The sequence below is a fragment of the Sciurus carolinensis genome, chromosome 4, assembly GCF_902686445.1.
Source record: "Sciurus carolinensis chromosome 4, mSciCar1.2, whole genome shotgun sequence".
Classification (NCBI taxonomy): domain Eukaryota; kingdom Metazoa; phylum Chordata; class Mammalia; order Rodentia; family Sciuridae; genus Sciurus; species Sciurus carolinensis.
Genome location: NC_062216.1, coordinates 163,935,621 through 163,962,613, shown reverse-complemented (window position 1 = coordinate 163,962,613; position 26,993 = coordinate 163,935,621). Strand labels below are relative to the sequence as shown.

General features: G+C 47.8%; 1 protein-coding gene across 3 annotated transcripts in view; it reads left to right on the top strand.

Moving 5' to 3' along the window:
• Window positions 1-9,075: 9,075 nt before the first annotated feature.
• The window catches only part of Large1 (LARGE xylosyl- and glucuronyltransferase 1), a 494,157-nt gene continuing 476,239 nt past the window's right edge, over window positions 9,076-26,993 (top strand). Inside the window, exon 1 of one of the 3 annotated variants that reach the window (XM_047549176.1) lies at window positions 9,076-9,093. The gene's annotated coding sequence lies outside the window, so the exon portion shown is untranslated. Of the gene's footprint in view, window positions 9,094-10,513; window positions 11,570-14,085; window positions 14,106-26,993 lie in introns of those variants that run through there. The other 2 variants (XM_047549171.1, XM_047549173.1) reach the window with 2 other exon arrangements.

Genomic DNA, 26,993 nt, shown 5'->3' with positions numbered 1-26,993 from the left:
AGGATGGGAAGGAAGAGAATGAAAAATTAAATGGAAACAGGAAAATAAAATCTGTAATGAAGCAGGAAAGAGCAGAATGAACATATGGGAAGTTGGATCTGTGATACGGAAAGGAACTGGGCAGCCCTCTAAGAGACGAGGCACTTGTCGATGACTAGGGGTTATAAGTCATGAGATGGTGAATGACACGGACGGCAGGTGAATAAGGACAAAAACGTAGATCGGTCTGCATCTTTATCCACTCTCTCTCCAACCACCATTCATGTCAAGGTGGTGAACCACCTTTAAAAAGCCCTCGAGTTTTGTGCTAGTGGCTCATCAGTGTCTCTCCAAAGCCACCTCCTACCCTTCTCCTTCATTTGTTCTGGGATGATACTTTACAGGGGCAACATTGCACGGTGACTAAGAGCACAAATCTAGAAATAAGCTGCTCATGTTCCGATTCCAGTCCTGCCGTTACCAACTGTGTGACCTTTGGTAAGTTATCTGACTGCTTCCTGTCCTCGCTATCCTGGTTGTCCTGGAAAGTGGCCACAATGATGAGCCAAGAGTAGCTACAAAATGATTAAATGAGTTACTGGGACGTGCCTTGCAGCAGCAAGTCCTGGTGAGTCACTACTTAAGCTTTCTTCTCCACTGCACCCCAAACGCTTCAGGTGGACCATTCATTCAAGGCATCTGGACTGCGGGTTCTCTCCCGGCTCTGCTTTCTGGAGCCTCTGGAGGAATCCGATCCCGGAACCTAGTGGTGCGCCATCTTCTAGACACCCTGCAAATGGTAGTCTGGGGCTAGTGTCCCAGATCCCCACCTAGGAGAGCCAAACTGGAATCACCGATATTTTTTTTGGAAAAGAAGGAGAACAAATAAGAAAGAAGTAAGCAGGAGTTAATAAGAAAAATGCTCAGGTTGACTTTGTGGAAGCAATTTGGTTAGGACTTAAAAATGAGAAAAGGTGAGTGTGGGAGGCTGCAGATGGGCCGGCTGGTTTGAAATATTATAGGTGAGAGAAAAGGAGCTAAGCTAAGGCAGTCACAAATCGGATGGAGCAGAAGCTGTGGGTTTCAAAGGTATTTTGAGGGTGGGGTGGACAGGGATCGGTAATTGAGAAGTAACAGTGAATGAAGTCCATGAATCATTAAGAATTTTCCAAACTACTTGAATATGAGCTTCTAAAAGAACAAGGACTGCATTTTTATTAAACTCCTCAATGATTAGCATAGTAACCGACACAGCAGGAATTCAGATACTGCTTGTCAAATAATTCTAGGCCCTCACTTAGCTTTCTAGACTCTGATCTCTTACATAAATACTTCACCTTAGCTGGTCTCATCTTCTGCTTCACAGCTTCCTGCTCCTCAAAGCCTAGAACTCCTCCTCTTCCTCTGTGGCCAAATTTTGACAAACCTTGGACACATGAGCCCTCTCCCTTTTAAAGGCTTCCACAGACAAGAGGGACCCTGGTCACCTCTCTCCTCCACACTGTTCGAGACTCCTCAGTGACAGTTCTTGCCAGTTGTCTAATTCTGCAAAGCCATTCGCCTCAGAAGTCAATGCTTTGTCTCCTGAATTGGATCTGAAGACCCTCCAGGGCTCGAACCACCTTCGTATCTTGTCCTGCCCACCCTCCCTGCTGCTCCCACAGCCTTTTAACACGTTTCCCATGGGCCACAGGATTCTAAAAGCTGAGCTTACAGGTTTTCATTTTCTCAACTGAGCAAATTAAGACCTATAGAGAGTTTGAGGTGAGAAATCTTTGGTTTTCTAGCAGGGCTGGGAAATCCTGTGGGAATGGCCCTCCCTGACTTCCAGGCATGTTCTTATCTCCCGGGAGAGAGGAGACCAATTCAAGGCTGGGTGTTCAGAGTTTAACTTGGACCCCGTGATCTGTCTCCTCCCCATAGACATCATGAGTCCAAATCCGTGACCACAATGTTCTCCAGTCCAAACATACAGAAATCCAAACCCAAGGTCACGGTGCGGAAAGGAACAGTTATGGGAACTCCGAGTCTTCATCAGTTCCCAGATCAAATCTACCAAGGCTGAGGCCAGGATTCTGGAAGCAGGCGGTACCTCCTTCTGCGATGGAAGTGCTGGCAGAAGTCACAGGTAGTTGGAGGGTGACTGAAGAACCAGCCCAAGGAGCAGGGACTCAGATTCAGCAGGGAACTGAATACACAGGCCCTTGGTCAGAGGAAAGGGGCAGCTGGGCAGAGTAACCACGGGAAGAGGGCCGCGGAAGGGAAGGCGGGAGGTCACGGGAGACCCCAGGTGTTCCCACCAGGCAGATAACAGCGAATGAGCTCCAAGCTGACTTCCACTCTCTGAAGCACAGGGAGCCCCCATTCTCTACAGGATCGGCCTTAATTTCATCCAGGAATAGGGAGACTGAGAATGGCTGAGTCTGAAAGTTTGTTTCTATTGGTCAGGATGATGCTGAGTGCAAGCAAGAGGAAACTCAGCCAACATGTAGACATTAGGTACAGTGATAGGTGGGATTTCTGGCTCACAAAAATGAGGAGTTGAGAGTTAGGGTAAGTTTCAGGGTTGACTGCATTCAGTGACTCAGTGACGTCATCAAGGGGTCCAGAGCAGGAACTATGAGTACCTAAGAGCCACTTCTCCCTTGCTACCAAAACCCCCAAATGCTCCACCTCTAGATGACTGGTGACTAGCTTGTCAGTCATAAGGAGACGTACCTTAATAAAAGAGAAGTCTCTTTCTGCCTCCTTTTTTTCATTCTGTCTGCTTTTTTTATTGGTACATAATAGTTATACATTAGGATTCATTTGGACCTAATCATAAATGCATGGAATATAATTTGCTCCAATTCAGTATCCTGCACTTAGCCTCGCCCTCCCCACCACCCTCCCCCATTCCCTTTCCTCTATTTTACTGAACTACTTATTTATATTTTCTTTGTTTTTTAAAAAGTTAGTATCTTGTGGATATACATAGTGGTGAGATTCACTGTAGTGCATTCATGTGTGTACATTGAAAAGTTAGGTCAGATTCATTCCACAGTTTTTTCTTTAGCCTATTCCTCTTCCTTCTGGCTCAATCCCCTTCTTTTACTCCCCTGATCTTTATTTTATTTTGATGGCATCCTTCCTCCCTGTTTCTTCTGTCTCCCTTCCTTTACCTCTTCTCTTTTCTCTCTCTCTCTCTCTCTCTCTCTCTCTCTCTTTCCCATCTCTCTCTTCCCCCTTATTTTAGACTACTTTCCTCATATCAAAGAAAACATTCAACCTTTGACTTTCTGGGTCTGGCTTATTTTGCTTAGCATTATAGTTTCCAGTTCCATCTATTTACCAGCAAATGACAAAATTTCATTCTTTTTCATGGCTGAGTAATACTCCGTTGTGAATACATACAACATTTTCTTTATCTATTCATCTTTTGAAGGACACCTAGGTTGGTTCCATAGTTTAGCTATTGTGAGTTAAGCTGCTATAAACATTGAGGTGGCTGTGTCTGTATAGTATTCTCATTTTAGATCTTTTGAAATATACCTAGGAATGGAATAGCTGGGTCCCATGGTGGTCCCATTTCTTGTTTTTTTTTTTTTGAGGAATTTCCATACTGCCTTCCAGAGTGGTTGCACTAATTTGCAGTCCTATCAACAATGTATGAGTATACCTTTTTTCTCACATCCTTGTCAACACTTAATATTATTTGTATTCTTGATCATTACCCTTCTGACTAAAGTGAGAGGAAATCTCAATGTGGTTTTGATTTGCATTTCCCTGGTTGCTAGAGATGTTGAACATTTTTAAATATTTTTATTGGCCATTTGTATATCTTTTTTGAGAAGTATCTGTTTAGTTCTTTTGCCCACTTATTAATTGGGTTATGTGCTTATGGTGTGTGTGTGGTTTTTTTCTTTTTTAGTTTTTGTGTGTTCTGGATATTAATGCCCTACCTGAGGAGCAGGTGGCCAAGATCTTCTCCCATTCTGTAAACTCTCTCTTCACGCTCTTAATTGTCTCCTTTGCTGTCCAGAAGATTTTTACTTTGATGGTGTCCTGCCTATTGCTTTTAGTTTTATTTTTTGTACTTTTGGGTCTTGTTAAGGAAGATGTTTCCTGTGCTGATATGTTGGGCCTGCATTTTCTTCTAAGAGTTGCACAGTTTCTGGTCTAATTCCTAGGTCTTTTAATCTACTTTGAGTTAACTTTTGTGCAGAGTGAGGGACAGGGTTCCAGCTTCATGTGGATTTCCAGATTCCCCAGCACATCCTGTCTGCTTTGGATGCTGGTTTGAGAACATGAGGTTTGGAGCCACGGCAGCCATCTTGTGACCATGAGCAAACATGGAAAGCAATATGATGAGGGAGCATGAGGGCAGGCTGAATAGGCTTTGGGTCCTTAGAAAATCCAGCTGTTCAGCTGCTGTATGGAACCCGGACTTGCCTCCCTTGAGATTTCTCACCATGTGAGATAATTATTACCTAAGGTTAGTCGGGGGTTCTATTATTTGCAACTCAGCTCCAAGGATTCCCAAGTGGTACAGATTGTGCTTTCTGTCTTCTGTGCCCTGTTACCCTCAGTGCCAGATTCATCTGTTGTCATTGCAAAATAGCGGCAGCAGTGCCTGTGTGCCCCGTGGTCCTGGAGGTGAAGGGGCACTTTGAGTAGCATTGCTGAGATCCTCCTCGACTGGACCAGTCTGGGTTGTGTCCTCAGCCTTGAACCCATGCTAGCAGTCAGGGATGTGGGATGCATTGAGTTTTATGCTGTTCAGGATCCCTTCCTGTAACTGCAGATAGGTCAGGTCCAAAATAAGACCAGGATTCCTTGAGCAAATGCGCTCACTCTCCTAGGCTCCCCATGGTGACGACTCCCACCTCTGGGCAGCTCCCCCTTCAGCACCTGCAGCTGTCTGCTGAAGCTACCTATCCTCTGGCTGCAGGAGAACCGAGGACAAGGAGTCTACCAGTTCCCAGGAGCGGCTGTTAACAGATGAAGGAAATTGGTGGATAAACACTCTTCTAGGTTTCCTGACCCAGTGGGGACAGTTCTGACTTATGTTCTGTATCCGCAGTGCCCAGCACAGTAGCCACTGGCCATATGTGGCTATTTTAATTTAAATCAATTTACTATGGATACAATTCACAGTATTAAGCCACAATAGCTTCATTTCAAATATACAAGTCACGTGCAACAAGTGGCTACCGTGTGGGACGGCGTGGGCATAGAGCATTTCCATCGCGTGGAAAGTTCTTTGGGACAGTGCTGTTCTGCACCGTCTCTCAGAGCCTCTCTCAGAACTGACTTACCCTGACCACTCATTCCCTGGCCTTTTAGCCCGCCTCCCCTCCCTACGTCATTCCCTCACCTCCTCACTCTGGGTCTCGGTTCATCTGTGGTGCTTTAACCAAACATCTCAGGAGAGGTCATTCATAAAGACATAAATTCATGGAGACCGGGAAGTCCAAGATCAAGGTGCTGGGCCGACTCAGTGTCTGGTGAGGGCCTTCCTGCTGTTCGCTGGGCAGAGGGGTGAGCCGTTTCCTCACATGGTAGAAGGCAGAAGGCCAGAAGGGGCATCCTGTGTCCTCACACAGCAGAGGAGCCAAAGAAAGTGGACCCTGCTCACAGACCCTTCTGTGTGGGCACCTGTTCCTACCTGCGTAGCTCCTTCCTCATGGCTTGGTCCCCTCTCACAGGCTCCATCTCTGAACTCTGTCTCACTGGGGATTAGGCCTCAATATGTGAATGTCGGGGGACATTCAGATCATTGCTCTCTACTTTCTGCACTCACCTCCCAAATAAGCTTCCTGTTCCCACATCTTGTCTTCGAGGCATAGGAAAGGGGGGAAAGGAAGCCAGCTACCAAGAAACGTCTTCCACATCCCACTCGAGGTGTGATCCACGGGCAGGAGCTTGTTAGAAAAGCAAACGCAGCCCCACCTCAGACCTCCCAAGTCAGCAGGTCTGCATTTCAACAAGTTGCCTGGCGGATCTGTGGCACACGAGATGGCCTGCTCTCTAGTTCTCTTAAATAGGGAACTTAAAAGCTCTGAGAGGAATATGCTATCATTTTTATTTCTTCTGAAATGCTCTCATCTTATATTTCAGTATTTCAGGATTTTGGTGACTTTGCCTATGTTTAAATTTTTTTTTTTTTTTATCTTTTATTCAGTTGTTGGAGGTCTCTTTCCTTCATCAGGGCCGGGACCCGAGGAGAAAAGCAGCTTCTTTTATGTGGACCTCTTCAGCACCCAGTTTCCTGTCTCCAGGGGGGTTTTGCCTTCCTTGCTCAATCTTTTCTCATGAGGAGATTTGGGAGATCTGTACCTGACAAGGCTTGACTCTGATGGACTTTCACAGGCAGTGAGTGAATAAACCCTCTCTCCTAAAGACAATGGGACCCTCCGTCTAGAGCCAAATCTGTTCTAATTAGCTGCCTCCGAGGTCTGCAGTGGCAAGTCTTCCGGAAGTTAATAACATTATTTTGAGAATACCTGTATCTAGCCTCTTAGTGCACATGACGATGCAAATGTAAAATATGTTTCAGTCCACAAAGAAGGACTTTATTCTCATCCTGTTTCATGTCTCAATTCAGGCCCTGTTTTGTTTTCACTCAAATTATGTTCAAATCACACTTCCATTAGTGTTGATTTGGTGGCTTTTGCAATGTTCTTTAATTCCTCTGCTAGCAAGTGGCTTCTTCCCTGCTTAGCACTGATGGAGGTATTTTGTTTAGCTCAGGAATGTCTTTTGATTTTTGGCTTGAATGACAGAGGAATATTTCATGCCAGGTGCTTAAATTTCCACTTGATATTCCAAATACAATATCCTTTGCAGATATTTCTCCAGGATCGGTTGAAGGGAAATTAGGCTTCTGCCTGTGTTGCCTGAATGCTGCTTGATTCTTGACCCTTATAAAGAACATCTTGACCTTACTTACTGGTAGGATGAGGAGAAGATATTATGTGACTGCTAGGGATTCTGAAGCCCTGAAAAATTGATTGCTACGTATTGAAGCCTACAAAAACATTTTGAGCAGGTTTCTGAAGGATCAGACATGAAATTTGGTTGTTCTGACACATTGCTGTTAAGCATCTGCAAGCCTTCCATACTTGCTGGCCAGTAGCTGCTGGGTAACTCCCTGCCCATTTCCTATGTCACTAGCTGTCTCTGCCCTTCCTCCCAATACCATCACCGTCTCTCCAGAACCGCACACCACGGAATGGACACTTGGTCTAGCAGAGTCCCAGTGGACCTGGGCCTCTATGGCTAACTTAACTTCACTCAAGTTGGAAGATGGATGCCCTGCCATACAGGTTGTTAAATATCCCCCATGAGATTCAATCATCTAATTATCTTGCTCTTGAAGAACGTGCAAGACATTTAGAAAATACGCCCTAACCTTAGAAAAGTAGGTAGGCCCTAGAATTTGGGTTGGCAAGAGAATTAGAGCCTTTTCTTGTCCTCTCAATGGAGGCAATACTCATTTTCTTGCTGTTGTTGTGTGTTTTGTTTTTCTTTTTCCTCTTCTTCCTTTTTAGAGGTGAGAGAAAAATTAGTAAATGCAATTCTTCACTCATAAGTCACAATTAGGCTTGGGTCTTTTAAAACATAAAGCGCTGATTTGTCTCCATACCTTGTTTCTAACTTGTTTTTAGATCCCAGTTCCTTTAGGTACACAGAAAATGAGACCAGGGGAAAAAAAAAAAAAAAAAAAAAAAAAAAAAAAGAGGTGAGAACATGTTTCCCTGCTTCCTTTTAGAGATGACTTTAGGGCCCCCTAGTGGCCGTTTTAAGTCCTTGGGTTTCTTAGGATTAGGTTTCCTTGACCCTAAGAAAAAGAGACCTTTCAGAATCTCTTCTGGGACAGGTAGAATAACTGTGTGGAGAGAAATAAATAACGATTGATTTAAAGGATGCAATATTTTTGAATTTCTCAATTCCTAGCAAAGCCTGTGCTGATTCTTTAGAAACAACAGATATATCACCTTAAGTCTTTTATTCTGCATTCCTTGTACTATATTATGCCATAGCCAAAATTCTTTTAAGACATTTATATCTTTGTTTGTGTCAAAGGGCTATAATTTCTAGGCAGCCACATCCAACCTTAGTTGCTTGGACTGGGGAGTTTAGAAGCTTTACAATTTTCCAAAGGAATTTTTAATGGGGCTTGGGTGGGGCTTGACATGATATGAACTTACCAGATGATTCAGACTGTGGAATATTTCCCCCCACAACATTCTTACCATTTAGAGCATTAGCCGTGCCACTGACTTCAACGTTCCAACCTCGAATTGATAAGAGAAAAGCGTTTCTGTATTCAAGGTGCTTACTGATAAATGGAAGTAAGTTTTGTGAGATCCCCTGATAATGAATTACGTTCTTAGTGTATCTCACTGAATATGGCTCCCTCCCCCACGATGGTCATGTTTTTTCTTTCCAAGATCTAGATTATGGTAATTATAATGGAGATGTTTCTTTCCCACATGCCTGTCTTTTAGTTTCTAATGCAATTCAATTACTTCTTTTTTTGCTTGTAAATTTCAAGTCTCTCTCCTTCCCCTTATTAATATGCTAATGCATTGTAATAATGCATTTTACACCATTAATGAAGTGAAGCAAGACAATAAATAAAAAGAAAGCACAAATTCTTGCTTTAACTTTACCAGGTTCCGGGGCGGGGGTTGGAGTGGGGGAGGAGGAAGAGAGTAGGAAGGACATTCGGCCCGCAAAAAATAAAAATGATCCCCTTGTTTTCTGCGCGTTCTAGAACAGAGCTGCACGTCAGAGGAAGAACTGAGCTGCCTTCGAGCTAAAAGGCTTGGCATTAAACTTTGACACTTTAATGGTCTCTAGGATATTAGATGATATTTTATCATATAATGTTCTTCTCCGACACGGTGATGGCCTCAAAAACATACGATCTCTTATGCCTGCAACGCGCACGGTGAGCTTCATCCCCGCAGAGATAAGACAGCAGGACCCCGGCTTCGCAGTTAACTTATCTCGAAGCTCCAAAGCCAGCGTTTTTTACTTCTTCGCCGGGGACGCTGCTGCTGGAACCGCTACCTTCCTTTCGCATTCTCCTCGGCGGGGTCTGGCTGGGGCTGCCGCTGAGACTAGGTAAACAGCGCTCGCGAGCAGGGGCAGAGCCGGCGCGGGTGGTGGTGGGGGTCGTGGTCTAACCAGGCTGGAGAGGTGGGGATGGGGGAAGGGTCCCGGCCGGGTCAAGGGCTCCTGTGTTTACCCGGGCGGGAGTCAGGTCTGAGCCGCGCAGTGAGCGGACCTCGGGAGACCTTGGCCCCCAGCCCGACCTCAGGGAGTGTGGTCAGCGCGGCAGCGGGGGCTCGGCGGCCTTTTCTTGCGCACCCCTCTCCGCCCAATTCTTCTCCCGCTCCTTCCAAGAACTCGGGTGGGCTTCCCGCTGCCTAGGCTGAGGTCTGGAGCGAAGAGAGAAGCGCCCAGAAGGGAGGCAGAGACCCGCGGCCCGCGGGGCTCGGGAAAGGTGGGGAACCGGGGGGAAGGGGACCCCAGAAGCCCTGGGACCGAGCTGTGGAAAAACCCGGGAGCTGGATTGCGCGCCCGGAGCTCCGTCTCTGGGTCGGAGTTGTCCATCCCTTTCGTCCTCTTTCTCTCCCTACCCCTGCTTCCGACTCCCTGGGTTTTCTGTAGAGGGAGTCCCCCTCCTTCCATCCACTCTCACACCCTCTCCCCCTTTGCCCTACCAATGCCACCCACTCCTTCCGTGGCTCGGGAAGACTCGGCACCACCACCCTCGTCCTTAGGACTGGGAGGCTGGAAGTCCATTCAATGGGATGTTGCATTCTTGTACCAGGAGGGACAGATCAAGAATAAAATCAGAATGGGGAGGGCGGCGTGTGAGTGTGTGTGTGTGTGTGTGTGTGTGTGTGTGTGTTGGGGGGAGCACGGAAATGCAGTTTTCCCCAAAGAACTGGGAGCCTCGGACAGGATTCTTGTGTACAAAGCCCAAAAGGATGCTGTCAGAGCCCTTCAATAGGGCTCCCCGCTGACTGCCCCATTCCCTGCCCACCTCCAAGAGAAATGCGGCCCCAGCAGAAGGTGGAGGGGGAAAACTTCCTACTTTCCACGACGGCTGTTTTATAAACGGGGGTGGGCAGTCTGCACGGCCCGGCCAGCCTGTGAGCGTCTCTACAGCGGCAGCTGCGGAACCGTCCCGCTTCCCTTCCCCCTCTTTCGGTGAGGCACGCCAAGCCCGAGGCGGCCGGGAGCGGCCCGGGTGGGGGGAGAAGGGCGGGGAGCTCCCAGCCAGCACCCTTTCATCGCGATCCCGCCCGGGATCCCGGCTCCGGGTGTTGCTTCTGCCTGCTTGCCAGGCAGCAGAAGAAGCAGGAGGGAGGAGCCTGGTCGGGGGGCGGAGCCCGGGCGAGGGTGGGCGCTCGGTCCCTCCGCAGAGGCCCTGTCCATTGGTCGGCCGGGTGGTCACGGGGTTGGGGGCGGGCACCGAGGCGGGCTCCGGCCCCGCCCCCACTCGGAACCCGGCCCGGCTCGCGGTCCCCCCCAGCTGCACAGACATGACACAGACACACAGTCACTGCAGCTGCTGAGCGAGCCCGGCGCTCAGGGCACGCGTGGTGGCGGGGCCAGCCCCGAGCCCGGACCCCAGAGCCCGCCAGCGCGCCCCCCCGCCGGCCCCCGCGCGGCGGCCCCAGCTTGCCGGGCGCAGGAGGGAGGCGGGGATCGCGGATCGCGCGCCGGCTCCGGCCAGCGGCGCCCGGCTGCCGCCGGCGGCTGCAGCGGCCGCTCAGCTCCGAGTGCCGGGCGCTCCGGGAAGCCGGCGTTCCTCGGAGGCAGCGGCGGCCGAGGCCAGCGAGCGCTCCTGGCGGCGGGGGCCGCCCTCCCCGGCTCCCCGCACCCACCGTGCTGCGCTCCGCTCGCCGCGCCTCCGCTCCTGTGACCTTCCCGGAGCGCCACCCCCGGCCCCGCGCCCCGGGCCCCGCGCCCCAGGCCGGGGCGAGGCCCTCTCCAGCGCCTTCTTCTCGTGAAGCCGCGGGCGGGCGGCGCAGGCCCGGGGGGAGGAGGCGCCACGGTCGGCTGCAGCCCCCCCCGCCGGCCGCCGCGCTCGGCGCCCGGCCCGGCCGGGTCCGGCTGCCTCTGCCCCGCCGCTGCGCCGAGCTGGGGCGGCCGAAGCTGGGGGCGCGGCCACGCTCACCTCTCCCGGTCGGTAGCGGGCAGGCCCTGCCCTGAAGGGCGAAGCAGGAAGACTGAGAGGTGGAGCCGGCCCCGGCGGCCGCCCCCGGGACTCAGCCCGAGGCGGACCCAGGCCCCTGCTCATGCGGGGAGCCCCTGGCTTGGAAGAGTGCTTGGGGCAGAGAGCAGCTCCAGGCAGCGACCCGGGAGGAAGAGGAAGGGACAGTGCTCAGCCTGGGCAATCCGGACCTTCTCTGTGGCGTTTTGAGCCCCGGGCTGTCCCAAAGTCTGCGCTTGGCGCCGCCACTGCGACTAGGGCAGCACCTGCCTGGACCCGGACCTGGACTGCCTGCGCCTAGTAGGCGGCAGCATCTCCACGCCACCCAGCTCTTCCGCGGTCTCCCTCTGCTTGGGGGCAGTCACGGCCAAGGTAAGAGCTCTGGGATGCAAGTGAGCGACGGGGGCGCTCTGGTGAGCAACGCTGGACAAGTTCTCTGAACCTGTGGCTGGTACCCCCTGTGCTTGGGATGCCGGCGGAGAGGAAGGCGGGCCGTCAAACCCTCTGTTGCTTGGGCTGGGAACCATGGAGAGACTGGAGGTGGAAGACCCTAGTCTCTGATGTCCCCGGACTTACTTCAGGGCCTGCCAGGCTCGGAGGCAAACAGGCTGCTGATGGGTAGCAAGCCAGGAAGTTTCCCGTTAACACCAAGAGATGTGTTCCGCCCTGTAGCCCCTTGCCTGGGCTTGTTGACTGAGCTTTTGTGCTTTGGGGAGCCTGTTGTGTTTGGACAGGTCGCTCTTTGTGCTGTTCACCTACCTTCCCAGGGATGATGCTGTAAACTTTGTTTGCTCTTTGTTGCAGAGAGACCAATTTGGGGGTGAGCCGTCACAGTTTGTAAGTCCCTCTTTAGGGCAGAGTGTGTGGTTGGCAACAGTATCTGTAGGCGAAAACCCAAGGAGCATTGGCAGTCGTGTTAGACAAAGCTGCTTGTAATGAGTGATCAGTGTATAGTGGTCCAGGCATTCCTGTAAATGTCACCCTTGAAGGTGGGAGTGAGGATTCCAAAGTTTGTGCATCCTCCTTATTTTGTTCATTGCTTTATTATCTTCTTCTAAATGTCCCTTTTAAAGAACCTCGGTTCTATAAGCCTGTCCTTGCCTGTTTCAAATTTATTAAACCTATGAGCTTCCCAAGGAACAATCAGATTTTAAATGGGTCACTTCGGAGGGAACAGATTGTCTCGCACACACTCAATCCATCCCCCGGGTGACCCTGTTTAATGGGGATGGATTTTTTCTGTCCCTGTGCTGATGTACTTCGGTCGAGCAGGTTTCTGCTGAATTCCGAATCTGTGAATTTTGTCACTCAGTCCATTAAAATGATCTCCTGAGGGAGCAAAAGAGCGGCTTACATTTTCTGTGAATGTCACAGGAAGTTTTACAGGGTCTTACATAAGTGCCCCGAGAGAGAACCTGGGCTTCTGCTTCCTTCAAGGGGATTCAGGGTGGGGGCGGGTGGGGGTGTCCTTCAGCTTCACCTAAATGTAGCTCCTTCTCTGACACAGGTGGAGACCCAAAGTGCTTATTCACTCCGTGGAGGCAGTCACCTCAGGCTAATTTTCCTCCTTACCTCTCCTGTCTTCCCACCTCAGGATCAGCTTTGATAGACTGAAGATAAGGGCAGGTTCTAAATTAGGAAAAAAGGTGGTTTCTTTTTCATCTCTCACAAATGGGTGACATGAATGGATTACTCCCTGGCATGCTGGGGCCTCACTGAGTTGGGGGAGCTAAAGAAACCTGCTTTAGGTTTTCACACATCTCTTAAGTACCTCTGGTTTTCAAGAGTGCTCTACTTTAGTGAAAATTGCTTGAGGAGAACACATATTTATCAAGCCTGTTAATTCTATTCCAGGAAGGAAGCAAACGATTTAGATCTTTGTGGTGACAAATCCCCCTAGTAGAATAGAGAGGTTTCTAAGAATCCTAGAGGTCTGGAGTGAGCAGTAGCTGCCAGCAAGTGTAGGTCCTGTCTGCTGAAAGAAAGGGCCAGGTCATGGACCAGGATTTCAGGTAAGATAATTCAGATTCCTTTAGCTTTAAACCACAACTGGAAGGCTCTTGGAAATGAAAGGGTTTTTTCACCTCATCATTGGTTTTGGAAGTGTTTGTCTCTTGAGCAGGTTGTCAAGGGTTCCCTTGGTTTTTGATTCCTGACCTGTCCTTTTAAAGTTGATAGAAGGCAGGAGGGTGTGTCCTGTAGTGTCTCCATCCTTTAGCCACCTACAGGACACTAGGGGGGACTAGTTTTCTATTCCACTGCCAAAGAAGAAAGCATGGGGACTGATGTTACAAAAGACTGTAGCTTATCTTTGCACTCATGAACCTAACTTTTTGGCACCCGCTAGGCACTAATGAATGGATTCTGAACGCTTCAACAATAGGCCTCTCACATCTGAAGTGTCATTTGGACAACTTAGAACTAGTTAACTGCAAAGTGTTTTGTGAAATTCTGAAAGACTCATTTATTGCTTCTAAGTGTATAAGGGCTATGCGTTTTGGGAAGGTGGAATCTCCTGAAAACTCTATCCTTTGGACGTTGAATTATGCTGACTTTAAACTCCCTATTTGTGATCAGAACATAGTTTTCTGACTACATAGCCCACACAGTCTTCATAAAATCACAGTACTGCAAAACGTCCCTCAAATCAACTATCAAACTTAAACTTTCTTGCTGTCTTCCTTTTATAAGTACATATCTTATGCAGATGTTAACATTTGGTGGTATGCTTGCACTTGTATCTGAGATGTGTTCTGTACTTTTAACAGTGTTAAATCATTAGTGTCTGATTCTTACAGCAGAATTAGAAGATAATTGGTTCCCTGAAGGACAAAGCCCTATTGCACCTGCCTCCTCACAATAACCGCGTCTTATCAAAGCTGACCCCAGAGGTGGGAAGACATGAAAGGTAAGAGGTAGGATCTAGAAATGACTGCTCATTTCAGAATAGTGACACACAAAAGGCAAATGTCACCAAGATTTAGCTCTTACAGCATTCTAAAAGGTCCAACTGAACATGTAGAAGTCGATTGTTTGGAACCCACAAACCTGCATGAGTTATTTCATTTTCTTGAACTCTGGAATCTGTTAGACTGTGTGAATCTTTGCTCATCTGTATAGCACGTAGTTAGGTAGTTTAAGGGGAGTTATTATGGTGCTCTAGGAAAAATGGTCAGCATAAAGCTTTATTTCTACTATTGAGGCTTTGTAGGTTGATTCTTGTAGGTGCAGTATAGCCAAGGGGTAAGAGATTGGAGCAGGAAAATACCAGTGCATTTGCCATTGAGCCTTGACTGGTGAAAATTGATCCTGGAGGGATATATTCTGTGGTCCTGAAGCATGAATGAAGTCTTGTGAATTGGAGGCAAGAGAGACAGCAGAGGTAGAGAAAAATGTTCATTCTGGCCTTCCTTGGGGGTCGATGATCAAGGTGAAGCTATGTTTGTGGCCAGAGAGTCTCTGAGAGGAGGGAGCAATACAGGTTTGTAGGCACGTGACCCAAGGGACCAAGAGCTCCAGGCCCCTGCAATTGATGCACCTTGGGGACACAGCCACCTCACCGACGCTGCTAGTGTTCCCAAGGCATCCCTACTCCACTCCGGAGTATTTGACATTGAGAGGTTCTCAGTATCTCTTGGTAACTTTAACATTTGGTGAGTGAGAGGCAGAAGCCAGTTTGTTAAATATATTTGAGAAGACATTTCTCCTTTTAATTTAACATTAAGTGAACATTTACTTTGTGGCAGGTGCCACATGCTGTTCTGTGGTTATAGCAGTTCTGCATTTAGCTTCTGGTCTTTTGGGGGAGGCAGATATTGAGCTATCGCTGTGAGCTAAGTAATAACAGGCAGGTTTGTTCAAAGGATGACTTTGAGCTTGCCAGGATAGTAGGAAGGAAGGAAGGAAGTCCCAGGTAGACAGAGAGCATGAGAACAACAATGAGTGCAGTGTGTATGGTAGTTAGTGTGAGTGAAAGGTGAAATGTGCCAGAAGAGGCAAGCTTGGTGCTAGCAGGGCGAGTCTGATAGAATTGCATGCTAAGGACTGTGCCGGAGCTTCATGCTCTGTAGATTCAAACGGTGGTGGCAGGAACGTTGCTGGATAAGATCCCAGAATGCTAGTTGATTATCCCACATTGTTATTAAATACAGAAAAAGATTTTTCTATTTCTTTGTTTTTTTTTTTTTTTTTGGTCCATCATCCTTCTACATATAGCATTTTGCCTGTTCTTTCAAAAACTATTAGCAATGCAAATAAAGGGTGCCCATCAACCTAAGTCTGCCCTCTTGTGTACACGAATTACACGCGGGGCTTTCATTATGTGATTATGCAGCAGTGGGAAAAATGACAGTGTTACTTGACAAATGATGTAGTATCGGGAAAAAAGACAAAACCCTTTCCTGGGAGAACAAATTCCATTTTGTCGAATTTGTTTCCGAATGGAGTTACAGTCACATTTAATACTTGAACAAGGTTCTTGCGTTGTAATCATTTCAGTTCTGACCTAAACTTTCTTTGCTGTTGCAAAGGAAGAGATTTATAATATTGAGAATAGAAGTGTGTGTGTGCACGTGCGCCTGTGTGCGCACGGGTGTATGCGTGTGTGTTTTGTGGGATGGGGAACCGTAGTCATCCATCCCTTAGCCTCAGCATCTGGGGGGGTTGCTTCTAGGATGCCCCCGCAGAGACCAAGCTCACATATGCCCAGGTTCCTTATTAAAGTGGCATAGTATCTGCATCTAACCTTTGCACTCCTCCCTTATACTTTAAATTATCTCTAGATTACCTAGTAATGTAAATACTATGTAAATGTTTAGGGAACAGTGTCAAGGAAAAAAAAGAAGGTCAACCTGTTCTGTATAGACAACAGTTCTTTTCCTGAATGATTTTTCCTTTGGAGGTGGTTGAATCCTGAGGTGCAGAACCCAGAGCCATCTAGACAGCTGACTGGCTATGGTGAGGAATACAGGCAACAGTGTAACTGCCTGGAGGTTAGGGGAGCTAATGGAAAATCTGTTACAACTGTGGTCACCAGGATCTCCTGTATTGAATTTTTCAGAAATGAATTTTTCAGGACAGAGGAGGTAAAATTTGAAAGTGCTCTTGCTGACATGCTTGCTTTGCCCCTTGGTGGAGTAGAAGACAGGGTGGTTTAAGTAAAACCAGGAGATCTGGGGACTGGTCTTGCTTCATCCTATGCTAACTTGCTTTGTGGCCTTAGAACACTTCTTGACATCTCTGGACTTTTCAGGCACTGTCTATATAAGTAGAGCATTATTTATCTACTAACTAGGAATTTAGAGGCCTGGCGAGGGAAAGAGCTTACCTGAGCCAGGTAAGGACAAAGCTCAGACCACTCCTTAGGGTTTTAGCTTTCTGGCTCTGACCAGTTCAAAGATGTGCTTTACCTTGCAATATAAAGCATTGCGGCCTTTGCTGTGTGGGGCGTTCGCTCTGCATGGTGCAGACTGCATTGGAACCCTCCCTTATAGGAGGCTGTTCACACCTAGGAGGCCGTTCACACCTAGGCAGCTAGCCTTTCTGGCTTTCTTCAGACTGGGGAAACCTGTTGACTCTGGAATGTTGCACTATTCCTAAGCTGCCACTTGAGAATGAAGTGGTTTGTGATTAAAAAAAAGAAAGAAAGAAAAAAGAAAAGAAAGTTGACCATTTTAATTGTTTCAAAATTAAGTGGATACAAACTGAGTTGATGCTTCAAGATTTTGCAAAGCCTGGGTTGTAACTTGATTGGGACACCCTTTCATTTGACCTTGTAGAGGAGAGAGCGAATGAAGGAAAATGGAGCAGAAAAACAATTGTGTCGAAGTACAAGTCAGGAAGAATGCAAATGACTTGTTTCTGTGTCTCCCAGTTTGTGAGTTGCTTCTTAGGTGGGTCTTCACCACCACTGGCCTCCTGAGGGTGGAGGGCATTGTCCAGCAGAAGGAGCAGATTTGGAGTACGTGCAATGTACATATAAGGTGTGTTGCATTATCATTTTAATATTGAAGCTAAGTGAGGGAGCACTCTAAGAGACTTGGCATATGAAATCTGATCTTAAAACCAAGTAATTTAAGATAAGTAATTATTTGAGGACAAAATGATTTTTATTTTACAAAAGGGATTTATTGCAAGCCTCCTTTTAATTGCTAGTTCCTTTATTATATTTGAAATTATTTGATTAATATAATCATGATGGACACTTTTGGGACCCTCATCTGTTTGTCACAGCCAAGGACTTTCCAGACATAAACTGAAAGGTTTTAAGAAATAACCCACTTGGTTCATCTACTGAGGAGACCAATTTAGAACTTTTACAGAAAGAAGTACAGGAAATATAAACGGACTCAACTGCTAACCTGTCACATGGGGTCACTTTACTTACTCTTGGCAGATCAGTTATTTAACTGTTCTTTCTGGGGAAAAAAATCATAACCCCCTATGTACAGGAGTCCCTTACCCACTCTCACATTGCCCCTCTGAGAATTTATCAAACACAAAAGCAGTTTAAAGGTAAGTTAGGTAAGACTTTCCAGGATTCCGAGTCTTCATAATGGTGAAGACACGGAAATTATTTTGTTGCCGCTAAGTATGCAGCAGCAGAGGCGCACGTGAGACGGGTAAGAATGAAATAGCCCTCATGCATGCCCACCGGGCCTTCTTTCACCCCCATAGAACTGTCTAGGGCTTCTTAAAAAGTCATCTCTTAGGGAAATTTCCAAAAACAGAATTTGGTCTAGGAATGGAACAAGATGGAGGCGTTTAAGGCTCCAGAGGTAATTTTGAGCAACCTGGAGTTGTAGGTAATCACAGGCTGGTGCTGGAATTGAAAGTGCCATCTCACCTATAATTTGAGTCTCTCTTGTCACATTACGGGCTGTGCTTAGGACAGGCAGCAGACACAGATGGAAATGGAGCCTTGGCTACTGGGAGAGCTTTGCTCTTAACACAGTCCTTTTCTGAATTACCAAGGCCATTTGGGAAGAAGGAGCTTGGCTGATCTTCCCAGCTCCCCACGGTAGCATTAGAATTTAGGGGGATTTATAGCAGAACGTGGGCACGTGGAGATTTCTTCCTTCTTTTTTAAAAAGTTTATATTCAGCAAGGAATCCTGGACTCTTGTGAGTATTAATTCTGTGGTTAGAAATTGCTTCAGCTGCCTGGGCTACATTAAACACGTATTTGTTATTATGGAGTAAGGTCACCATTCTCGTGGCTAACTGGAAACCACCCATGACCCCCTTTAGTTTCCAGAACAGTCAGTAGGTTGTAATAAACCAGCTCTATTTGCCTCCCAGCCTGGTGGACAGATACCAACTTTCATTTGAAAGTGGCATTTAGTGGTAGCTTCAGGAGCCAAAGGAGGAGCAGGCAGAGTGATAGTGGAGTGGGCTTGTCCCGCCTCCAGGAGTGGTGCCTGGTGCTTAGTAGGTCTGCGTTCAACAGGTAATCGTGTCCACCCCGAGGGGTGCGCTGAATGAATGAATGGCCGCCTTTGCGCAAAGATGGTAGGGTGATGGGGAGGGAGCGACTGGGACTCACAGAAGGACGTTAGACCTGAGAGGTGATATCAGCCTAGACTTGGGCTCCGCCAGGCCACTCCAGGAAGCTTTCGTTTAAAAAACGTGAAGGACAGACATTTCAGATCGACAAACGGAATTCTCTGAGGCACCATTGTTGCCCTTCAAACATTGATGGCTTTGTGAAAAAGCCAGCCGAGTACAATACCGAAATAGTGCCGTGTTTCCTGTCCTCCGGTTGGTGGGGATTTTAGCTTGTCTGGAATGAGAAGAGTGGGCATGCTGTGGAGCGCATTCAGGCTGTCTTGGAAAGGCCTTGGGAGGCATGGGCAGAGCCACAGGCCTCAGATGGCCGGGGAAGGTAGTGTTTTTGGTGCTGGTGGTGGTGGGCCCGTCTCTGGTGCGGTGGTAACTGTTGGACCCTGTGTGAGGAGGGTGGCGTGGGCCTGGGCGTGGAGGGAGGGCGCTGCTTGCAGTGGGGAGAGCCCTCCTGTGCCACGTCGGTATCTTCCGCCTTCGCCGTTGAGGTGACTTGTCCCCACCTGGGCTCTGCAGGGTCCCCAGTTCTCCCGATGGCTTTGCCCAGTGAGCTGAGCAACTGTGCTGAGACACCACCAAGCCCGAGGAGAACTTTGAGCCGCTCGGACCAACCCCCGCATTTCACAGGGGTGGACGCTCAGGCCAGGGAGGTAGAGAGAAGTATCCAGAGGTGATGTGGGCCTGCAGACCCTCTGCCCCCCACACCGCACACTGTGCTTTCTAGGCGTCTGTCCTCAGCCCCTTCCCCTCTTCCACATTCTGCTTCCTTCTGATCCACATGCAGAAGCACCTTCTTCGGCGCTTTCCATTTACTGGGCTTTGCCTCCATTTGATCACTTCCAGTCATCTCATCCTTACAGAATCGCTGCGAGGTGAGGCTCTTACTCTCCCACTTCCTGGACGTGGAAGCTGAGGCTTGCCCAGGGTGCACCCTGTGAGCTTGAAGCATGGAGAAGGACTCCGCCTTAGCTGTTTGGCTTGGCTCAGTGCTGACCCCGCTCCTGGCTTCCCTGCCTCTAGCCTATTGGCCGTTGCCTAGCAAAGTCCCTTGCTTTCCTGCTTGAGTGACCTTGATGCTGCCCCGCCTTTGCCGGAGCAAGCCCATGGTTCTCTCTCTGGTGCCTGTCTGGTTGCAGTCTCTGCTTCCTGACCACAGGCTCTGGGACACTGTGTCTCTTTACGGTGTTTCTTCACTGGCCAAGCCAGCTTTTGCCAAGCTCTTGCAATGTGCAGGTTCTTGCTGTCCAGCAGGTGTGGAGGTCCCTCATCGTCCAGTAGCCTTGACCTGCTGAGGGAGGCCAGTGCTGGTGGAGGCCTGCATGAGGGTGAGGATCAGCTGTTGGGTAGCTTGACGGAACCAGACAAGTTGAAAGTTTGAGTCTCAACGCACTGGGATGATAGAGAGGCGGTGTTACCAAAAGCAGCAGGAGACCCAGGGCTGTGCTCGGCATCTTCGGCTTGGCGTTGGCACTGCCTCCTGCTTCCCTTGCCTCATTAGTGTATCAGCTCCTTAATGACTGTGACTAGGGACACCCATCCTTGTGTCCATGGGAGCATCCTCCTAAGTTCCTCCCACTTAGGAGTCCTTCAGTTAAACGTGCTTTAAATTAAATGCAGGGAGTCCTGAGGAACACAGTTGAAGAGATTGGAAAAGATAAGTGACAAACTGAGCACCAACGGAAGTTGCCAGTGAATGGTTCACAGCAGCTGCAGAAAGGCTGTGGCAGTGGTGTGAGTGGCTGTGTGGGTGTGGAGGCCGAGGGCTACCGGGAAACTGGAGGACGGAGCCTGAGCTTTTTAAACTCAAGGGGAGAGGCAGGACTTAAGCTGGGTCTGTGGCCACAAGATGATTGGATATGAATGATGAAAGGGAGTGGAGGGACCAGGTCAGGCTGATGAAAGCACAGATACTTATTTTGGGGTTAGAGAATAAGTCAGCCTGGGTTTCTGTTAGCAGATGAACTGGGGAGGCTGGGTTAGGGCTGTGGGAACTGGAAAGGCAGGGTAACTTTTGATCAGCCCCAGGGTATATTCCTAGCTGTCTTGTAGGAAGATGAAGGACAGTGCTGGGGACCAATTGGAGTAGGGAGAGATGGAGGCTGGGAAGCCACTGGATGGGACTTTGCACCAGCTCATAGATGTCTTAGTCTGTGTTCTGCTGCTATGAGGAAACACCTGAGACTGGGTAACTTATAAAGAAGAGGTTCATTTTGACTTGTAGTTCTGGGGATTGGGAAATTCAAAAGCATGGCACCATCAACTGCTTGGCTTCTGGTGAGGGACTTGTGCTGCTTCAGTGGGTGGTGGAAGGTGGAAGGGTAAGCAAGAGTTTGTAGAGGGAGCACCGAGGGGGTCGAACTCCAGTTCTGTGAAAGCCAGAACTCACTTGCATGAGAAATGGGTTAATCCATTCAGGAGTGCTCCCCCCATGATCCAAACCACCTGCCTCCTGACACTGGTACACTGAAGAATTACGGTTCCAGTGCATGAACTTTTGGGGGGGCCCTCTCAGACCATAGCAATATATGAAATTCTAAGAACTGCTGGGCTGTAACTGTTGCATAGGACATAAGTTGACAGAAGCCCCTGAATTTTTCTTCCATATAAATCATAGGCTCATGAGCATCTGAAATCTGAGATGGTTTTCATTGTGCACTGAAAAGTGACCTCATTGGAATAAAGTCCACCTGTGACCTAACCAGGAGTTCTTAAAATAGCACTTTCTCCTCTGGCTGGACTGGGGCTGGGGCTTTGGTTAAGTACATTCTCCAGAGCTTCTCTTAACTGGGGGGTTGTTTAAATGGGCCCAGCATTTTATAGAGCAACTGTTTCCCTAATCTTGGATGAGACCCAATAAGGGACATAAGAGAGGAAATTCATCTTTTCCTCATGGGTGGCTCCAAAATGCTCAGAGTTCTTACATCTGGGCTCACCTTAGAAACAGTCTCTGCCTTGGCCCTGAGACCACCAGCACTTCTGTGTAGCTTGCTGCCAGATGATAGCGTGTGCTTTTGAAAATGGTACCCAGTCATTCTGGATAACAAGAGCTTTTCAGCTAGGCTGGTCTAATCACTTATAGATGGAGAGTCATCAGTTCTAATCTTTAAGGAAGGAGGGTTCTTCTAGACTGTTCTATGTGCTTACCCTTACTGACTCACAATCAGCCACTGGAAAACATCCACCTTTCTTATCAGGATGCACAAAGCTTGCTCTCAGTCCGCCCCTGCCTTTCTCTGAAGCCTCCTTGTCACCCCCTCCACTACCCCCATCTCAGACACCACCAATTCCTAAATCCTTAGTTTTCTCCCTGCCTGGATTTTTTCGCCCTCAAACCCTTCAAGCTTCGCACCTACTTCTCATCTGCTCACCCTCCCTTTCCTTATTTCTCTGGCTGGGACATTCCTTTTTTCGTTCAGAACCAGCTCAGGTGGTGGATGGACGGTCTTTCCTCCAGGCACTTACTGCTGCAGAGTACTGGGTGGCCTCAGGCCCTTACCCCGACTCCTTTGCTGGTCTTGCTGTGCTGTCGTCCTACATCTTTGACCTGGCTGCATCTGACTTTTCAGGAAAGACATCAGAACTCTGGGGATCTTCAGGGTTGCCCAGTGTGTACCTGGGATGTACTGTGCGTCTAATACAGAGCGGTGATGGTGGTTGCTTTGGATTTCATAGGAGTTACTGACCAGGCATAATGTAACCCTTTCTGGCTTAATGTTGGGGATCTCACTGTGCTGTAGGGACAGATGGGGTGGTGGGAATTTGCTTCTCAGGATGTTCCTGAATCTAAAGAATGCATCCCCTCACCCCCACCACCAAGAACTGGAGCGGCTATTAGGAATCTGGTGGTGCTGATGGAGGCGAAGTGGGGATGTGGTCCTTGATGTTCCTGGGGATGTCTTCACACAAGCCCTCGAGGGCAAAGTGCCGAAGTGAGGGGAGGGCGACTTGAAGATCATTGGTACCTTTTATTCCTCTTGCCTCCCTCAAGCATTTGACTCTGACTTGATCCTTGGGTGCTGATGGATGCTTTGACCATGACTTCTGTTCAGTAGGTTTAATATTATTTGACATCCCTTAAAGAACCAGATACAGAATGGCAGTTATAATTGATTGAGAAATACCAGACGGTGCTGGGGAGCAGCTCTGGAGGATTGGATTAATTTGTGCAGAAGCTTAGCAGCAGCGCCCAAGACTCCACACACACACGCTTATGTTAGTATGTTTAGTATGGCCTCTAATATTTCTGAGGTCCATTTGGGTTTTATTGCAATGTCCTTGTAAGCCAGGCATGGGTCCTGTGTGAATAGGTTTGCTCAGAAATCACAGAGCTACGACAGGGGAGTCCTGTGCCTGTTGGAGGGTTTGTGTGATCCAGGCGCTGGCAGAACTGTATCAGCTTGCAGTGGCATGAGGTGGTGGAATGGTCATGATACCCTGCTGCTTCTCCGGAGGGTGAGAAGCACCCTCTTAGCTTTTACTGTTTTTCTTTTTCCTTGAGTTTGTCCGTAACTCCTGTTGAAACATGGCATTTTTGATCTCATTAAATATGTTAGTGTGTGTGCTCTGCTGAGCGAGCACTCAACGGGTATTAGCTATTACAGTTGTTATTTAGAGCTTTGTCACCAATCTGACCCCTTATTGTGGGTGGGCTTAGTAAAATAAGGAGGCACCTGTCATGCTTGCCACTAATCATTTTCTAGCCGTTTTATGCCCACCCTGCTCTTTTCTCTCCTAGGAATTTTGGGCTCTGACAGGTAAGGAGATGAGAAGCGACGAAAGGCATAGGAAATGGTTCTCTCCTACCAAGTTGCTGTGAATACATCGTAGTAGTGGGAATCGTTACAGCTACTGTTTGTTGACTGCTATTTACATGCTTATGAGACGTGCTTTGCATGCAGGATACCTTTTGGTCATTGATATAACCCTCTGAACTGAGCACTTTGATTTTAGAGGTAAGGAAGGAAACTGAGGTTTGAAGAGGTTGTTTTTTGCTGAAGTGATAAAGCCAGAGACTGAAACCCAGTTCTGTCTCCAGAATATTAGCTTTTAATCTTTGTCCTGTTATTTTCTAACCCAGGAGACTTGATTTCGAAATATGGTGGTTCTTGAAGTTGGTCCAGGGAAGACACAGGTATGAAGAGTTTTAAGGAAATCATCCTCAACCTCACATACATATCCATTCTGGACTTGATCATCCCGAGACCACCCCCTACCTGCTCCATGGTTCTCCTCCTACTTTTCCCTTTCACAGTTTCCTCCCTAACTTAAAAAGGTATATCCCTTGCCCTAAGGAATATTACTCTGGTGTGTTGTTCTGGGTATAAAAATTATCAAGGGCACCAGAGAAAGGGGTTATTTGAAATTGGTATGTGAGAACCTTCTCTTCCACAGGGCTACCTCTTCCCCTGTTGTCTTTAACCTGTTGAACTTGGTGCTAGAAACCACATTTGGGTCCCTTTCTCATGCTAAGGAGTGCTATAAATTTTTCAACACTTAAAAAATTAACTTGCTCTTGAATTTTTAAAGTGAATGATGGATATCAGCTTGCTAGATTCCATTTAAAAATATGATGTGGGAGTTTATTTTAAAATGTTAATGTTTACCATGTGCTCAAAATTATACCCTTAGTAATTATTTAGTATTTGATGAAAACTTTAGATGTCAGCCTAAGAATAGGCAAGGTGGTACAAGTTTTTCAAATTTTGGAATTAAAAATAGCTGAAGATCAATGTCCTATATACTTCCCCAACATACTGAAGTAAATTTACTGAGTAATTTTAAGTTGTTTTTGTCATGGACTCTTATTTGCCTAAAGATTTGTTTCCCTAAAATTTCAGAGACATCAGCATCTCCTAAAGTACTCCTGACTCAGGATCCTTCAAATTATATGGGGATTCAGGAAAATGAGAACATACTTTAAATTTTGGTGAAACTGTACCCATGTATTTAGACATGTGATTGTGCATACCAGAGTGACTTAGGGACTCATTAAGAATGGTTTGGGGGCGTAAATGATAGGAACTTAATTCCTACTCATATTGAGCAGCATCAATAACAAGTCAACTTTATCTGCTCAAGTAACTGAGGGTAGAGGGAAGCATCAGGCAGGGTTGGATCCAGGTTTCCAATGTGGCTCCCTCCCTTGGCTCTGTCTTCTGTGTTAGATTCATTCTCAGGCAGATGGTTCCCATGGGATGGCCGCGGAGCCCCAGGCCTATATCCTGCCCATCTCACCATCAAAGCTCCTGGAGAGCATCTTTTCCAACATGCCTGGTAGAGTCCTGATCACGGTCTGGTTACAAGAGCCCGTGCCACATCCCTGGGTAAGGCTTGGTTGGGTAAGGGGTTGAGTCCTGTGTGCATTATGTGGAGAGTGGGGCAGAGTGGTTAGGCACAAAGCCCCAAAGTGTTCAGTAGGAAGAGTGAAGATGTTGAAGTCCTGTCTCTCAGACCCATGCTCTCTTCCTAGCTGTGTGTCTTCCTGGGTGCTGTGCCCACCCCAGCCAGCGAACTGACTGCTGTTGTTCAGTTTGAAGCAGAGCTTGTTGTTTGCAAAGACCTTTCCCTTCAATAGGAGTGGAAGGAAGTCAAGGTACAGTGACAGGAACTGGTCGTGGGTTTTGCCAAAAATGCTTGGGGTAAGATAGTGAGAATCGGGACCCTCCTGTTCCTTAGGCTTCCTTAGTGCTGCCATGTTGGAACTGTGGCATTGTCATTGCAGGTAGCAGCCTCCGAGACACATTGGGAGAGTGGACTTTGACTGCAGAGTGGGTTCCATGACTTTGTGGGGGAGTGGCGTGCAAGCTGCCCTCTGATGGGACTTTGACGTTGAGATGAACAGCACGTGTTAAGCTTGTGCTCGTTACTTTGTCCATGGACCAGAAGATTCTGTGGCCAGTGGTTCTGGTGGGCTCTCCTGGTGCTAGTTCTGCTGAGTGTGATGCAATCTTGTCTTAGGGAACAGATTTTGCAAGGGTGGGATTTCGAGAGTTCATCGACTGAGTCATGGAAGGCCACTGTGTGTCGGAATGATTTTTCTTCACATCCTGAGCACACCTCCTTCCAGGCTCTGTGGATGACAAACCTGTCCATTATTCTACTCTGTCAAGAAGTTGTCATCATTCTCGCTCCTGCATTAATTATTGTTTTAATGTGCTCATTGTCTGGTCTGCCTGTGTTTGTAATGGGACATCACAGCTGAAAAGATGTGCGGAGTAGGTTGCTACCTGTCAAATTGTAGTCTTTTCATGTCAAAATCCCATAATCGCCCATTTAACTTTTGCTTACCTGCAGTCCAAAAATTTCCATCCGTAAGGCTTTGGAAAGCTACTTGCTACAAGATGTAATTAAAGTGTCCATGTGTTAATATGGGATGAGGATTAAGGCCTGAAAAATCCGTACGTGTCACTCACTGTCCTCTCCTGTGCCCGTGGGGATTGGGTTTAGCCAACTGGGGATTGTCTTCTTGGAAAGCTGAGAGTGTGGGACCCCGAATCCAGAAGTTTTGACAGAAACTAGTTTATCGTTATTTCTGGGTTGAAATTTGCTAACTCATCTTGGGTAAAGGACTTAACTTCTTTGTGCTAGTTTCCTGTGGCTGCCATTACAAAGCACCGCACTCTGGATGGTTTAAAACAACGGGAAGTTATTGGCTCACAGATTTGGAGGCCAGACACCAAAAATCAAGGTGTCTGAGGGCTGCTGAAGGCTTTAGGTGAGACTCCTTCCTTGCTGCTTGTAGCTTCTGGTATTGGCCAGCAGGTCCTGTCATGCCTTGGCTCGCGGTCACATCCCTCCCATCCCTTGGCCATCTTCCCCCTGTACATCTCCTTTTTATACAAAGACCAGTAACACTGAATCAAGGCCCACCCTGATGACCTCATGTTGACTTGATTACATCTGTGAAGATCCTATTTCCAGAGAACGTCACATTCTTCCGAGGGGCTGGGGGTGGGGGACACATTTTGATTGACCGTAGTCTCAGAGCTTATTTTTCCCCTGTGAAGCATGATTCCTCAGTCGTTCCCACCTTCAGCTTAAACATCAAACACAGCCTTGGGAGAAAGTGTCCTAGAATCACATGGTCTCTGACTCACATGGTCTCTGACTTATGATGGTTTAACTTATGAGTTTTTGATTCAAGGATGGTGTGAAAACTGTGTGCATTCACTAGAAACCATACTTTGAATTTTGCTTTTGGATCTTTTCCCAGATGGTATGGGGTCACCCCCTCTCTT